The sequence below is a fragment of the Pteropus medius genome, unplaced genomic scaffold (genome assembly GCF_902729225.1).
Source record: "Pteropus medius unplaced genomic scaffold, Ma_sr-lr_union100, whole genome shotgun sequence".
NCBI classification, from domain to species: domain Eukaryota; kingdom Metazoa; phylum Chordata; class Mammalia; order Chiroptera; family Pteropodidae; genus Pteropus; species Pteropus medius.
This window is the reverse complement of record NW_024345601.1, coordinates 19,001-35,017: the sequence shown is the minus strand read 5'-3', so window position 1 is coordinate 35,017 and position 16,017 is coordinate 19,001. Positions and strand designations below refer to the sequence as shown.

The 16,017-nt window shown below is 42.7% G+C and overlaps 2 pseudogenes; one reads left to right on the top strand and one right to left on the bottom strand.

Moving 5' to 3' along the window:
- The first annotated feature begins 703 nt into the window (after positions 1 to 703).
- Positions 704 to 1,298, top strand: LOC120611958 (translationally-controlled tumor protein-like; annotated as a pseudogene).
- A 6,938-nt stretch (positions 1,299 to 8,236) lies between these two features.
- Positions 8,237 to 8,352, bottom strand: LOC120612013 (uncharacterized; annotated as a pseudogene).
- Positions 8,353 to 16,017: the final 7,665 nt, after the last annotated feature.

Genomic DNA, 16,017 nt, shown 5'->3' with positions numbered 1-16,017 from the left:
TACTGTCTCCTCCAATGGCAGCTTTGAAAGCCAAGGATATAGCCCATTGTACAGGCTTTCTGTGAGGGTGGAGACACCATCCTCTTTCTCCTAAGAATTGTAATCAGACCCAAAATACAAGCCAGTTCATGAAGGGAAGAGGTGAGGGCCCTGAGAGCTTCCAGCAGACCCACGTGTCCCTGGTCTTTCTAGCTCAAAGCCCCTCAACTATATCCACTTCATACCTTTATTTCTTCTTATCTCCATTCCTTTCTTGTCTCCAGCGAAGTTTTTTAAATGGACACAAGTTGTTTTCAGGTGATCATGGGTATATTTTCATTCAATAATAAATTCTATTTTATTTAATATATCTAAATATTATCATTTTAACATTTAGTCCATTATGAAATTTCTAAACTATTTTATATCTCATGTTTTATGTTATCTTCAAAAGCCAGTATGTGTTGCACACATACAGCATGCCTCAGGATTCACCAGCTACACACTGCATGTGCTTAATAGCCACACATAGCTAGTGACTACTGTACTGGCCAGCACAGTTGTAGAAAAAGAAAAAGAGGAAATGTTTACAAAAAGCTTTGAAATGTAAGCTATATAATGCTGATAAGAAAAGAGTAGATCGCTTTTCCGCACCCCCAAGTGACACTTGGGCTGCATCGCACTCCCTCCAAACTTAAGCCAGTGCCACTATCGTCTCCTTCCAACTGCCATCATGATCATTTACCTGGACCTCATCAGCCATGATGAGATGTTCTCCGACATCTACAAGTAACGGAGGTTGCAGACCAGCTGTGCCTGGAGGTGGAAGGGAAGATGGTCAGGAGGACTGAGAGTCACACTGATGACTCATTGGTGAATGCCTCCACTGAAGGCCCTGAGGGTGAGGGTATGGAACACAGCAATCACTGGTGTTGATATGGTCATGAGCCAGCATTTGTAGGAAACCAGCCTCACAAAAGAAGCCTGCAAGAAGTATATCAAAGATTACATGAAATCAATCAAAGGGAAACTTGAGGAACATAGACCAGAAAGAGTAAAACCTTTATGATGGACTGCAAAACAAATCAAGCACATCCTTGCTAATTTCAAAAAACTACCAATTATTTATTTGTGAAATGTGAATCCAAATGGCCTGATTGCTCTGCTGGAATACTGTGAGGATGGTGTGACTCCCATGTGTAATTTTCTTTAAGGATGGGTTAGAAATTTTAAAAAATGTTAACAAATTTAACAATTTGGATCCATCACCTGTCATCATCATAACTGGCTGCTGCTTTTCATTCACACAGTTAGACTAGGATGAATGAGACTGATGTTACCTTGAGCTCTTCATTTATTTTGACCTTGATTTTTTGGAGCAGAGGCATAGTTTTTAAGAAAAACATGTCATGTAGGATGTAAAAAAGTAAAATGCATTTAGACTAAAAAATAAAAGAAAAGAAAAAAAAGTAAATTTTAAACCAATCTTTTATGAATATAGAGGTAACAAAATCCCAAGAAAAATATTGGCAAATTGAATTCACTCAAAACACATAAAAATATAAAAGACCATGTCAACATTATTATTTTCTAAGAATTTAGGATGGTTTAACATTAGAAAGAGTATGCATGTGTACATGTGTGTATCCATCAGCATTAACAAATTCTAAAGAAAAAGACTACTAACTATTAATTGTTTCATCTCAGAGTGATTGGGTTTGGGGTGATTTGTATTTTATTTTTTATATTGCTTGCACTTTTTACACACTTAAAAGCAAAAAACCACTATTTTATAACATAAAAATAAAAAGGGAAGGAAAAAAACAAAATTAAAAATGATTATAAAATACAAACAGAAGAAAAAATAATTTGAGAGAATATTGTTTAACTCCATGCAAACATCTCAACCATTCCCTAATTGCTTGTATAGTTATTTCATAAAAGAAAAAAACCCAGGCACTGAGCTTGACAGGATGTTCACAGACAGCAGGATTCTACCTCCTGATGGAACCCATGTGTTCAGGGCTCTAGCCTACCCCACCCCAGGCCTGAGTCTCATCAGTTAAGTGGAGCCCACATCCTCTTGCCACTGATTGGCTCATGCGTCTGGACTTTGACTAATCAACACATGGCATTCCCTTTTCTCCCTGCCCCCCACAGGATGTTGTTATTGGTCTAGGCAAGCCGTGACTTAAGTTAGTCCAATCCAACTGGAAGGAGGCCCTGTTATTCCATGATTCGGAGTGATGCACTTCCCCCACTGGCCTCGGGAAAGGAAGCATTGTTTCCTGATTGCAGCTTGTAGCTCTCTTTGTCTAGGAGCAGAGCTGGCTAAGGGCAAGGCAACAAAGGAGAAAGAGATAGCCAGGATTAACAGAGATATAAAGGCAAATGCTGACCACAAAGCACCCTAACCGCCCACCCCCAACACACACACACACTTCTTCTAGTGTTTGATAATATATGTCCTCATTCTTTAATAGTTTTTAGACTAGAGTTTGCACATCGGAATCAGGGCTGGTTAAAATCCAGATCTGGGCCCCAACACCCTCCGGAGTCAGAACTGCTGACTCAGCAGGTCAGGGCGGAAGGTGGGGTGGCGGGGTGTGCTGAGAATTTTCCTTTCTAACAAGTTCCAAGGAATATGATGCTTCTGGTTCAGGACCCGCTCTGAGAGTTCCTGGTTGAAGCTTCTCTGCTTATGATGTGCCTACAAAATATTTTATATCCTTTTCATGAAACTAATAATTGGATAAAACGGAGAACCTAAAAGAGTAAATTGTAAAGTGTAGGTTATGATTTCTATTGATGTGAACACTCTGGAATTTCTACAGTGAATTTTCTTCTACGCCTACCTTAATTTCTACTACTTGTTATTCCAGCTGACCTCTGCTGGTATCCCTAGATAAAATGCATTTTTCCATGCAAAGTGAGTCAGTTAGGAGAATTCAAATTGAAAACCAAGAAAAAAACTCAGTTGGCATTTTCAGGTTGGGAAATTTTGGGGCAATCAGGCAAGTGGGGTAATAATTCACAGCTTTTTCTTTTTACAAAACAGTAGTACATTTTGTCTCTCACTAGTACACAATTGATCCTAACAACCTGTAAGGAAGAGGGAGTCAAAGTTGTTGTTTTCCTTTTTCACAGGTGAGAAAACAGAAGTTTAAAAACCATACTTGACTCCATGAAGAACGCCTCCGAAAGGAGTCACAGAAACAGGGCCCCAGATCTAGCACTCAGGTCTTCATAACCTAATCTCCTGCATCCTCTCTCCAACAAATTGCCTCAAACTTTTGGATTCAGATAAATACTGGTATATTTTAAGTTATATCACATCAAGTAAGCAGTGTGCTGAGAGGATGGGTAAGAATGACGGTGTTCATTAACTAGGAAAAAAATCCAAATATTTCCAAAAGTATATGACCAGACATCATCTTCAGGAAGAGCTAAGGTGCTACACTTTGGAGAAATGCAAAGAAATTAAGTTGGCCTACTGTCATTTTAGCTTGAAGAAAAAAGACACCATTGTTCAAGCTTTAAAATAATTTTGAAGCTCTTTCATCTCACAACTGGCCCCTCATTTAGCCAAAAGCAGGAAGCTAAAGCCTGAGTCACAATTTTGGATGATTGCATCACTGTGTTTTATGTCAGAAGGGCTTTGCTAAGCACTCTTGGTGGGCAGAACACTCTGAACTTCTTCATCAGACCAATGCTCATGTCAGAGGAAGCTCCAAAGACATGGGTAAGCCCTGATGTCTGACAATTCATGAGTGCAAGAACTCCTTCTGTTTTGAAACTCCCAGTAAGTGCCTGTCCGAAGAGCTAAACTGATACACAGGAAAAGCTTAACTGGCACCTCATAGATGCCAGGCCCCAAGCTGGAGGTCAGAGGTGCATTCATCCTTGACAGCTAGCACACCAACGGCATTGACATCGACCCAAGCATCCAGTTTCTTTTCTTGCTACCCGAAGTAAGGCTTAATGCCCACATTTCTTATGTGGCAGACCCTCTCAGTTGACCCCAGCCTCCATTCCCAACTTCACTTGCTACTATAGGGGCTAAAATGCCCAGATGTGTCTCCAGACTCCCTTGCAGCTACGGATGGCCAGGAGATGGGGGTCAGGGTCTGCCAAGGTCTTCCTAGAAAGGTTTTTCCCTTCCAGAGATTTCTCTCTGTCTGCTCGCCATTGGCCATGATGCCTGGGAACAGGAACAGCAGTTGTACTGCAGCTCTGAGGTCAAGCTCGAAGACAGGGTTACCTAAGACAGACATGACCTGACTCTTTAGCCCACATGTTAACCGGACTGCCCACTTCCAGAATTTCTTATGAGTAAACAGTGAATATCTTTTAAGCTATGAGAGCGGATGGGGTTATTATATGTAAACTACACAAGGACACATGTTTTTGTCTAAGTGGCTATATGTCTGCATTTTAAGACTCTTCCTGGCATTTGGCAATCCTGACTATGACTCATATGAGCCTGCTATGCTAGTCTTTCAGTCTGTAGAACTTGTACTCTGTTCAGGGTCCAAAACCTTCCCAAGCCCACTTTAAATCACCCCCTGGCCCTCAAATGTCCCAGCTGTACACTCTCACCTACCTGTGAGCCCCACAGTACTGGCTCAGAGCCTCTGCAGTGCCCTCTCTGAGCTGAACTGTGTGGACGTCATATGGCTGGATCAAAGCCTGTCCAACCTCTAACTGCTCCTAACCCCTCACCCAGACTCAGGGGAGCGAATGGACTCCCACATTGTGATGAGGAGGGTCTACTCACCACAGCTTCCTAAATCTAGGCATCCTCACTATGTGTCCTCACTAGGTGTCCCCACTAGGTGTTTTACCTGATTTTGCTACTGCTAAAGGAGCCAAGTCCAGTGAAAGTCCCTAATTTTCAAAGATGAAGATCAGAAAGATTACTTTAATTTAATGGTTTTGTTCAAGTTTCAGTAATGTTCCAGGAGTTTCAATTGTGGGGTAAAAGAGTAGAGCAGGTGACTCAGTGATCATAAAGAGGGTAGAAAGCCACCCACCCTGCCCTGGGCACTGTGGGAAGAGAGTGCTGAGGAGGAAAAGAAGGGAGGAGCTGCATGCACATGGCCTCTCTCTCCAGACAGATGTCCAGGCTGATGGCCAACCTGGGAGCAAGAGGCATTTGCTTCACTCTCCATTAAGGCCATTGGGAGGAGCAGACCACACACCACCCCAGTATCCCGTGCCAGCCCTGCACTTGCCCAGGAGCAGTGCCTAACCAAGAGGGTCCAACTGACATCAAAGGGCCAACCTGAGGCCAGGTCACATGGTCAAATACACTCTCATAATGCTCCCACATTTCTGGAGAGCAACGCAGGGAGGACTTGAGGTGGAACTCTGGAAGGCTGACCATCTGAAAGTAGCTACATCAGTATACAGAGATGGGGGCAGTATTTCCAGGATGAGGCTTCCAGAGCCTAGTGACAGGAATACACTCACCCTACAGTCCTGCAAAGTGAAGCTGGAACACTCACTCACAGAATAAACCATGTGTCTGTATGAATCTAGGGACCTTGAACCCACAGAATATATTTTATAAACTTACTTAAGACACCTCAGAATTCTTTGCAGAACAAAGAGAGACAAGGAGGGAAGAAGGGTCAGAGAAGGTGAAAGAAAGAGAACAACAAAAAAAGAAGAAGGAAAGAGGTCAGCTAGGTTAGCTCCCACCCTCCTCTCCACCTCTGCTGCTCCCTACCCAGCCACATACGTGGACAAGTCCAGTCATTTTGAATTAAAACAGAGAACATTATGGAAGAATGTAGGCATTAGGGTGGCACCATATGTTCCCTCTCCCCTCAGAACAAACCTCCAGTACATTTTGAGCCCCAAAGGGACACAGGAATTCATTCTGTTTTGTAGCCAAGATTTGATTGGTGCCTCATGCCTTGCACCCTCCTGCTAGACACTGCATTCTCCTCCCTTGTCACTTCAAGATGTTGAAATGAGCTGCTTACCCAATGTGTTCGATGGGCTAATAAAACAGATGGACCGATTTCCTGATTGCACAACCTCTACACAAGCAGATCCCCAGCCCTGGGCACACATCTACCTCTGACAAGGCAAAGACCCAGCCCCAGCAGACAGGAGGTTACACTGCAGACACTGGCTGAGCTTGCCCAGAAAGGAGGGTGATGTAGAGCTTACTGGGAAGGGCCATCTGTTGTGATTGTACTGCTGCTGAAACATGGCAAACAATGGTGGTTTTGTTCTGGACCAGCTTAGTGCCCACTAAACCCCGCCTTCTCCCTTCTGAGCGAGACACTCCCTCCAAGTGTACCTCTCCTTATCTTGAAAATCAGGACATGGATCCTTCCCTCCCACCAGTTCCAGCAGGCCTGGATTCTAGGACCAATGCCAAGAGTTGCCAGCAGCAAACATGAATCCTGTGGGGGAATGAGGACAGGGACAGAGATTGGTTTTTCAACATGGATATCCACATATGCCAGCCTCAGAAATTGAATTTAGGTGCTATAATTAAAAGAAAATATAAAAATCAGGTCCAGTAATTTTTCCATATACTTTTCCACTCAGCAGAAGTCCAGGATGTGTTTTTCTAAGCCCCTTTCCTCTGAAATGTATATATTTTGAAGGAAGCATAGCCCATATGTTGCTTATTCACATTTTATACAAAATGCTCTTAGGGAATATGTACTGTTTTAACTTTCATTTGTTTATGTTTTTAAAGAAACTCCCTGAACTTAAAAACAGGAAGTCTTCTTTGGCTGAGTAGATATGTACTTAAGCTCTAAGGTTTTTGACTATTTGAGAAATCTGCTTCCATGCTGAAATCAGAGAGCTTTTCAAATTACTGAAGATAGGTTGACCACCTCGGCCCTGGTTGAGAAGCCATGAGTTGATTCAAGTGGAGACCAGCTTCATGAAAGTAGCAGCCTCTGTTTGCCTATGACAGTTATCTACATGGAAGAGGGTAAGGAAAGACCAAGGCCATGTGAAAAATCACCTTTGCCCCTACAATACCCATGCCTTCTCCCCTGGCCTTGAGTGGGAGGGGACAGGACATTTTGGAGCTTGCTCTGGCAAGCCTAGGGAAAGTCTTCATTATAATAAATGGTAAGAAAATTCGACCTTGGTAGGATGCTCCCTCCCACTGAAAAACTGAAATAGAGCCGGGCAGGCGAGAGATGCAGGCTGTAGCAAATAGAAGCAGACTCTGCCTCTGTCATTCTCTACCCCGAGGTCTTAAAATCTATGAGATTCATTCCCATCATCTGTAAAATGGGAATAACATACCTGCCTTATAAAAATGCAAGGATCAGAAATACACATTTAAATTCTCAACACAGTATTGGGAACCCTTAGCAGACAATACAGGAGAGTCTGGAAGGCACCTTTTCTTGTCGATGTGACAATGGAAGCCACACCTGCCCTGACCCAGTGTGCTGTAGAGTTTCTGGACCAATTTTCAGAGGATACCTGTTCAGGTGTGGGCTTCCACACCTGGCAAGCCTAGGGAAAGTCTTCATTATAATAAACAGTAAAAAAATTCGACCTTGGTAGGATGCCCCCTCCCACTGAAAAACTGAAATAGAGCCGTGCAGGTGATAAAGAGAACCTGAAGCTTATTCCTGTTGGTACTCTGCCTGGGTCAGAGGGGTGCATGGCCCCAAGAGTATGCAAATTATACAGGGCATTCTTTACATTTATTTCACCTGAATGTGATAAAGACTATCTCATAATACTTAATGTAAGGATAGACTCTCCATGGCCAAGCATTGCAGTCACCAAAGTCCCCGAGCTCCCCTAGGGAAGAGTGGCAATTCCCCAGCAGGGAGAAGCTGGCAGGGCAATTTCTTTCTGCATGTTATTTAATTTGCACACACCTGGGTGCAGATTCACATATGTGGAAGAATATTGGCAATACTTTGGCATGGTATAGAGTGACCATGCAAGGGAATCCTGAGTGTCTGATTTGCTCAGACAAGCCAATCTAGAGATGAAGTGGGTGGTTTTCTTTTATGTAAGGCAAGTACTTCTTTGGCTGAACTCTGTATACAAAGGCTTGTCATCAATTGCAGCCTCACAGTGTTTCTGAAAATATACGCACATTAAAGCTATCTTTTTCAAGGCAAAGATAGATATCACATATGCAGGCACACAAACAACCACACATGCACATGCCAGTTAAGTCTGCTGGCACTGGAGGAGCCATTATTCATGATCATTTTTTTCTTTTATTATTATTATTATTTATTATTATTTATGCCTACAGCACCTGGTCTTCCTAGGTGGTCTCCCATCCAAGTACTAATCAGGCCCGGCCCTGCTTAGCTTCCAAGATCAGACATCGGGCTTGTTCAGGGTGGCATGGCCGTAGACCATGGACCGTGGCTCCACTGGGGCGTGAACCTTCTGCATGTAAAGCAGACATGCTAACTGCTACACTATGGAACCACGTCCCATGATCATTTTAATTGCCCAGGAAATTGGCAATGGTATGATGGTGTGGCAGAAGGAAAGCAGAAAAGAACTTGAAACTTGACAATTTACAATCTAACTCTGAGAAAGTATCTTTTGACATCGGGGGCAGTGATAAGAGAATAACTACATCTTAAATGAATAAAATAAAATAAAACAAAAATACAGGCACACTCCCAGTGCTAGGCTCAAAAAGGCATGTGGTTCAGGTGGATGAATGATGAATAAGTGAATGCGCGACGAAGAGATGCCCGGCTCCTTATCCTGCCATGGGCAGCTCTGGGGCAAATTGCTCAACCCCACAAGGCTCCAGCAGTTCCTGCTCATAAACACTCCCTCTCATGTTGGCCCCTTCTCCCCTCCCATCTCACATCCCCCCATGCTCCCTCCTCCCTGGTACCACCCCAGGTGTACCACCTGCCTCAACTTTCTACCTGGGATCTGCTTTCAGGATAACTAAATTAGACACATGCCATCAGATCCAGTGGGCACAATCTCCTACCCAGTGGCACCTGGAAGTGTGGTCTGAAAGACCATGTGTGTTTCTTCTTCATCTAAAAATAAAAATCAATAAATATGCTACCTGTGGCTTCACAGTCATTCTGACTATATCTACTGGAAGAGTGTGTACCAGAGCTGAGAAAGTGAGATTTCCATCAGCTGGAGGCCAAGTGCTGCCAACTCTAGAATGTGCTGGGAAGCACTTGTCTGGCCCTGGAAAGAAATATTCCAGCCTTATCTACAAGATGAAACTTCCTGGCCCCAGCCCACATAGCCTATGAGTACCTGGTGTTTTCTATCCAAGCTTTGAAGTCTTGGCACCTGTACATTGCTCAGTGCTTGTTTGTTGCCAGCTAGTAGGGCAAAGCAGCTCTCCAGGCACTGTGAACTTTCTGCGACCCTTCAACCCAGAAAAATCTCTGCCCTTCCAATCTTCCCACCCACCACGAGGGAGGAGGAAATCTGGGCACACTCCAGAATTCCTAAACCCTAGGCCTCAGCACATTTATAGCCCGGACCACCTGGGGCTTGTTCAGTCAGCTGCCCATACACCTTTCATGACTCCCCTCCTCAATTGGTCACTGTCACCCTGCAAAAATGAAGGAAGGCACTTGGCTGCCAGTGTGAGGCACCATCATCCTCCGGCATCCTTTATCACCTTCACTTTCTCTGACACACAACAACGCTGCTGTCAGCCCCTGTGTCTGGAACATTGTAACTCCAGCATCTCTTCCAGAGCTCCCCGTTCCCCTTTCCACCACTCCCTCTCTTCAGGCTCCACAGCCAAAATCTCTCCCTGGCCTCCCTGCCTCCCTTTGTGCCCGAGCCCAGTCTACCCATTCCTCCTAAAACATTGATCCAATGGTCTGGCTGCAGGACCGGCTCTGGACACAGAGCCATACTGGGGACCAGCTATAGGATAGGGCCTCAGCTGGCATAGGGAGCACATTTCAGCCTGGCCCATCTGGCCTTCCCTATTCTCCCCTCCAGCCGAGCCCTGCTGGACCATCTGGTGTTCCCCAAACAGGCTACTATTATAAAAAGTATCCAAAACATGGAGATAAGTCAAGAGATTGCCTAGTGATCCTCTGAAAATCACACTAGAGCATTGTGTAGAGGGCTACCTGAGGGGCATAAGATCCTCTAGGGGAGTTAATGTGCTACTTTTAAAGAAATGCCCAAAACTTTGATTATTCTTCTCTCCAAAGGATGGAACTTAATTTTCCTCCCCAAGATTGGGCTGTCCTAAGAGACTCACTCCTAGAGAGAAGTGATGGGATGTCACTTTTGAGATTAGATTATAAAAAAGCTAGGCTTCCATCTAAGGCTCTCCTCCCCTTTCTCTCTTTCTTCTCTCCTCTTGGGCTCTCTGTCTCTCTGTCTCTCCGTCTCTCTATCTCTCTCTCCCCACTCCCTCTACTTCCATCTCTCGCTCTCCGTGTCCTTCTATATCTCTGTCTCTCTCTTCCCCTTCCATTCCCTTCTCCTCTCTCTCCTCCCTTCTCTCTCCTTCTCCCTCCTAACCCCTCTCCCTGTCCCTGTCCCTGTCCCTGTCCCTCTTTCTCTCATCACTCCCCTCTGGGGAAGCCAGCTGCTGTGTCTTATTAGCAGCCTTATGGAAAGGCAAAGAACTGGAGTCTTCTGCTAAGAGCCACCTGAGTAAACTTGGAAATGAGTCCTCTGTCACCTTCCAGAGACTAGCTCCAGCTTACAACTTGACTGCAGCCTCCTCAGGGACCCCTATCCAGGACCACCCAGCCTAACCGTTTCCAAATTCCTGGTGCTCAGAAACTGTGAAAAAAATAGATTTGCTGTTTTAGGCTATTAACTTTGAAATGCTTTGTCACACAGCACTGGATGACTAATTTGTTTGACTTACATTTATTGTTGATTAAGGACAAGACTTTATAAAGCAGATGTTAACTTGCTGAATATTGATAAATTGCAAATGATTTCTTCTAGCTAAGTGGATAACCTCAAAGATAAGGGTTTTACTGTCCTATGAGACATTAGCCAGTTTTACATTTAATTTTATCATCTTATTTCATCTTCCTTTTATCCACTATTTCTATCAGTTTTTCAGATCTTTGAACCAGTTTTATCATCCTGTGGTTCCCTCATTAATGAGCTAAATAAATATTTGACACCAAAATGTTTGTGAGGAACACATTTTAACTTTTTTAGATCATACTTCAACAACATGTGCTTTTTTAAAATTTCTGCACATTTGTTCATGCTGTACCTGCATACTCTAACACCCATCCCTGTTCAGATATGACTTATACTACAAGACTCACTTCCGTGTCCCTTCTTGGTGGAAGCATGCCTCAACCTCCCAGGAAGAAATTGTTTCTCCCTTCCCCATTGCCTTAGTCAGTGTTTTCCAGAAAAACAGACAATGGGAGAGATAGATAAATGATAGGTAGATTAAATTAGATAGATGATGATAGATAATAGATAATAGATAAATGTTAGATATTTCTAAAGATGCATCTGTAGAGATAGATACCAATATCTATTTATTGATCAATAGAGATTTATTACAAAGTATTGGCTCATATGACTATGGAGGTGGAGAAGTCCCACAATCAGCTGTCCACAAGCTGAAGGCCCAGGAGAGCCAGTGGTGTGGTTCGAAGGCTCAGTGATCCTCTGAAAATCACACTCGAGCATTGTGTAGAGGCCTACCTGAGGGGCATAAGCCAACAGTGTAGATTCCAGTCCTGGTTTGAAGGCTTAAAAACCAGGAGTGCTGAAGACATGAGAAGATTGACGTCCTAGCTCAGCAGTCAGGCAGAGAGAGAGAATTCAATCTTCTTCTGCTCTTTCATTCTATCAGGCCCTTAATGGATTGGATGAGGCCCACCCACATTGGTGAAGGCAACCTGTTTTATTCAGTCCACCAATTCAAATGATAATCTCCAGAAACACCCTCACAGGCACATGCAGAAATAATGTTTCACCAGGTATTGGGACATCTTGCCACCCAGTCAAGTCTTCACATAGAATTAACCTTTACTCCTTTGTTCCCATAGTACTGTGCTCATGATGCCTCCAACTCCAACACTGGACTCCCCAGCCTTTACTGAGAAAGTAAGAGCAGGCTGGCGGTGGTCCTGGAGGCCTTTGAAAATAAAAAGGGTCACTTTCTCAGGTGTTATCTACATATCTGCCAAGCCAAAGCGGAAAGATGAAGGCTCAGCCTGGGAGGAAGATGTGACTGACAAACTGGAGACTGGCCTATCTGTCAGATAAACAAGAGGGAAATAAATATATCAACTACAGAGGGCCTGAGAGGTCAGTATGACAGGCAGCTGGAAGTGTATAATGGAGGCAAGGGCAAAGAAGTAAGGCCAGGCATTCAAAAAGCTTGGCTGAAGCCCCTTACCTGAAGAGACCCTGCCTATGGCCAACCAGAGCAGCTTTTAAAAGGACTCACTCTGGTCAAGGCAATCATGATTTTCATTTATCTTGGAATCTGCTTCCTCGCTCCTAGCACATGGTACATAAATGCTTATTAATTAATAAATTTACAAGTAAATGAGTGATTCAAGATGGTCATTAGGTAATTTTTATAAATAAACAGGTATCTCATAAACATTTTCATCAAAATGTTCAGTAAAACATTACTTTCTGGTGCTCCTGAATACATACCCTCCCCCTTCACATTAGCACTATCCTTTGTCAATCTTCCTTGTCCAAAGCTTCCATGAGGCTACAAGAGTGTATCTGTATCAGTTATCTTTTGCTGCATAACAAACCACCCCCAAGCTTGGTGGCTGTATAAATTTCCTATTGTCGCTGTAAAAAATTATCATAAATATAAAGGCTTAAAGCACCACAAATTTATTCTCTTATAGTTCTAGAAATCAGAAATCCAAAATGAATCTTATGGGACTAACATCCATATGTCAGCGGGCCTGGTTCTTTCTGGATGCTCCAGGAGAGAATCTATTCTTTGTCTCTTCCAGTTTCTAGAGGCTTCTGACACTCCTTAGCTTGTGGCTGTATCACTCCAATCACATACACTTCCCTGCTGTCTGACTTTCCCGTGCTCCTCTTTTAAGGACCCTTGTGATTAATCCAAAATAATCCAAAATAATCTCCATATCTCAAAATCCTTAACATAATCACATTTGCAAAGTCCCTTTATCTTTATGTAAGATAACATATTTATGGGTTCCAGGGATTAGGATGTGGATGTCTTTTTTTTGCAGTGGGGAGGGGCAGCAAGTAGTATATTATTCAGCTACCACAGTGGCTTAGATCAACAGCCATGGATTCTTCTCACTGTCTGAGTTGGGCATTTACCTGATCCCAGCTGGGCTTTCTCATGTGTCTGCAGTCAGCTGCTGGGTCAGCTGTGGGCTAGCTGGCCTGGGGTGGCTTGAGCTAGGCAGTTCATCTTGTTATAACAATCTCTTACCTTCTAGCAGGCCAGGACAGGCTTGTTTACATGGCAGCTGGCTGGCATTCCGAAAGAGGCGAGAAAGCATGCAAGCCCTCTTGTGCCTTCATCTCAGAACTGGCCCAGCATTACTTCTGCCTGTTCTATTGGCCAAAGCAAGTCAGCTCAGCTCCAAGAGGAGAGGAAATGAGTAGAGCTGCAGTCATATTGCAAAGGTCTGGATAATTGCTACAAAATCTTCAATTCACTGGATGTTCATTGAGTACCTACTATGAGCTCTGCTCACAAACAGGCAGACAGTGCCAGAAACCAAAATATCGAAGACCCCCAAAGCATCCTCTGCCCTTGACCATCACACATTCCAGGTTTGTTCTACTCCCACTACTCTGTACATGGCAAGTATTTCTGCCTGGTGAGTCTTTCCCTGTTCCAATCCTAACCAAACACAAAACTCGTCAAGGCCAGAACTATGCCAACATCATGAAGACTTGTCACATCCTCCCAGGGCTGTCAATGTCCTCCCTCTCTACAGCACCTTGTATTTACATGTTATTTTCCCTCCTAGTCCAAGGCGGCCCTGGCAGAAGTCTGAGGCAGCACTGGATCCACAGGGCACAGCTGAGTATGTAAGCTCCATCTTTAACAGCGACACCGTGTGGCAGACTTTAGGAATGGCAGTATGGTCTGAGCAGATGGGAGTCTTTGCCCACTTGGGTGTGGAATGAAGACTGACTCTTCCTTTTTGGTCCATAAGCCCCTAGGTAACTCAAGAAAGGCACAGTGGCCTTCCTGCCTTTTAGACATTAAGGCAACAGGGACAATAAATAGGTAGAGGCTGAAAAATATATGGTAAGACTTTATGTGTTCCCCACTTGTTTGGAGCAGTTCACTCTGGTTATACACAAATTTTATAGTTTTTTTTTCCACAGCACACTTTTTTTGGTAGCTTTTTACTTTGATATGATTTCACACTTAAAGAAAAGTTTCGAGAATAGTACAAGGAGTGCCTCTTTACTTTTTCTCCTGATTCACCAATAGTTGCTCCATTTGCTTCATTTGCTTAATCATTCACTCTCTCATATATATATATATGTACATATATATACATATATATACATATATATATGTACATATATATATACACACATATATATGTACATATATACACACACACACATACATACATATATATACATACATATATAATTTCAGATAGATATAGATAGATGATAATAGATGATAGATAGGTGATATATAAATGATTACATAGATATTTTTTATATATCTATATATGTAAATTTTTTCTAAATTGTTTGAAAATAAGTAGAAGAAATTGTTCTCCAACTTACCCCTAATTTCAGTGTGTAGTTTATAAGAACAAGGACAATTTCTTACACACCTATAGTATTATCATCAAAATCAGAAAATTTTACATCGATGTAATGTAATTATCTAATGCATAATTCATATTTTAATTTCATCAATTGTTCCTATAATGTCCTTTATAGGAATATTTTTCCAGTCAACATACCTTTTAAATCTTTGATGACTGAATACATAAATTAATTTTGACATAATATTATAAGCAATTGAACAAGTCAAATCTGTATACATTTCCACCTAGCAGTTCAGATCAGCATAGATTTTGAAGAGTTGTGCAGTCATTTAAAAGAGATATGAGAGTTCAAAGACAATACCACATAATTGACCTGATGGCAAGTCACATTGAGAAAGATAGTGAAACGTTTTTCCAGTGCTAAACCTTTCTAAAAGTCTGAGCTCTCTCCCCACCCCACCCCACTCCCAAGAGTATCCCAGGCAACAGAGGAGGATTCCAGGTAAAATTATGAGAGACACTGTTCTGGAAAAATGATAGCTGGCCATGGTAACTATGGGGCATGAACAAAGAAAGGCAAGGACACCAAGAGTAGTGATCTCATGTGCCTCTGCCAATGTTTACTTCAAGGCAAAAATCAGCTTTTTGTCAGGAAAGGTGAAGGTGAAAGAGTGGCTGCACTTTTAAGCACTATTTACAACAAGTAAAAACTGAAATGACCTAAATATCTACCGATACAAAAATGGATGAGTAAATTGCGATATGTCCATACACTGGACCACTATACAGTGGTTAAAATTAAAGTGATAGATAGATAGATAGATAGATAGATAGATAGATAGATAGATAGATCGGTAGATAGATAGATTGTACGGAGCTAAAGCTCCCCAAATTCAAAAGAGTGTATGGATTATCTCGGGAGGCCTGCTTGCATAAAAAGGAAAAGGCTGGTTCTGTGGAATTCCAGGAAGAAGAAGATTAAGTATAGATAAAGGGAGTGTCAAAGGGAGTGTCGAAGGGAGTGTCAAAGGAAGTGTCGATTGTACCTTGATCTTCAGGATGTTACTTTAATTATGTTATCTTGGGAGACTCAAAGGAACAGATTATGTATAAAAAGAAGCATAAGAAATAAACTCGGAGAGACAGTTGTGAGATCTGTTCTCCCTCCTGCACCCTGTCTGTCTTCTCTTTTTTCTCAGTCCCCGCTCCCCCATTCAGGTACCCGGTTTGACTTGGTCGGCTGGCTTCCGACAATAGATAGGTAATTTTTAAATTTATTTTTATTTTTTATTTCATTTCCTTATTTTTAAATTACAATTGA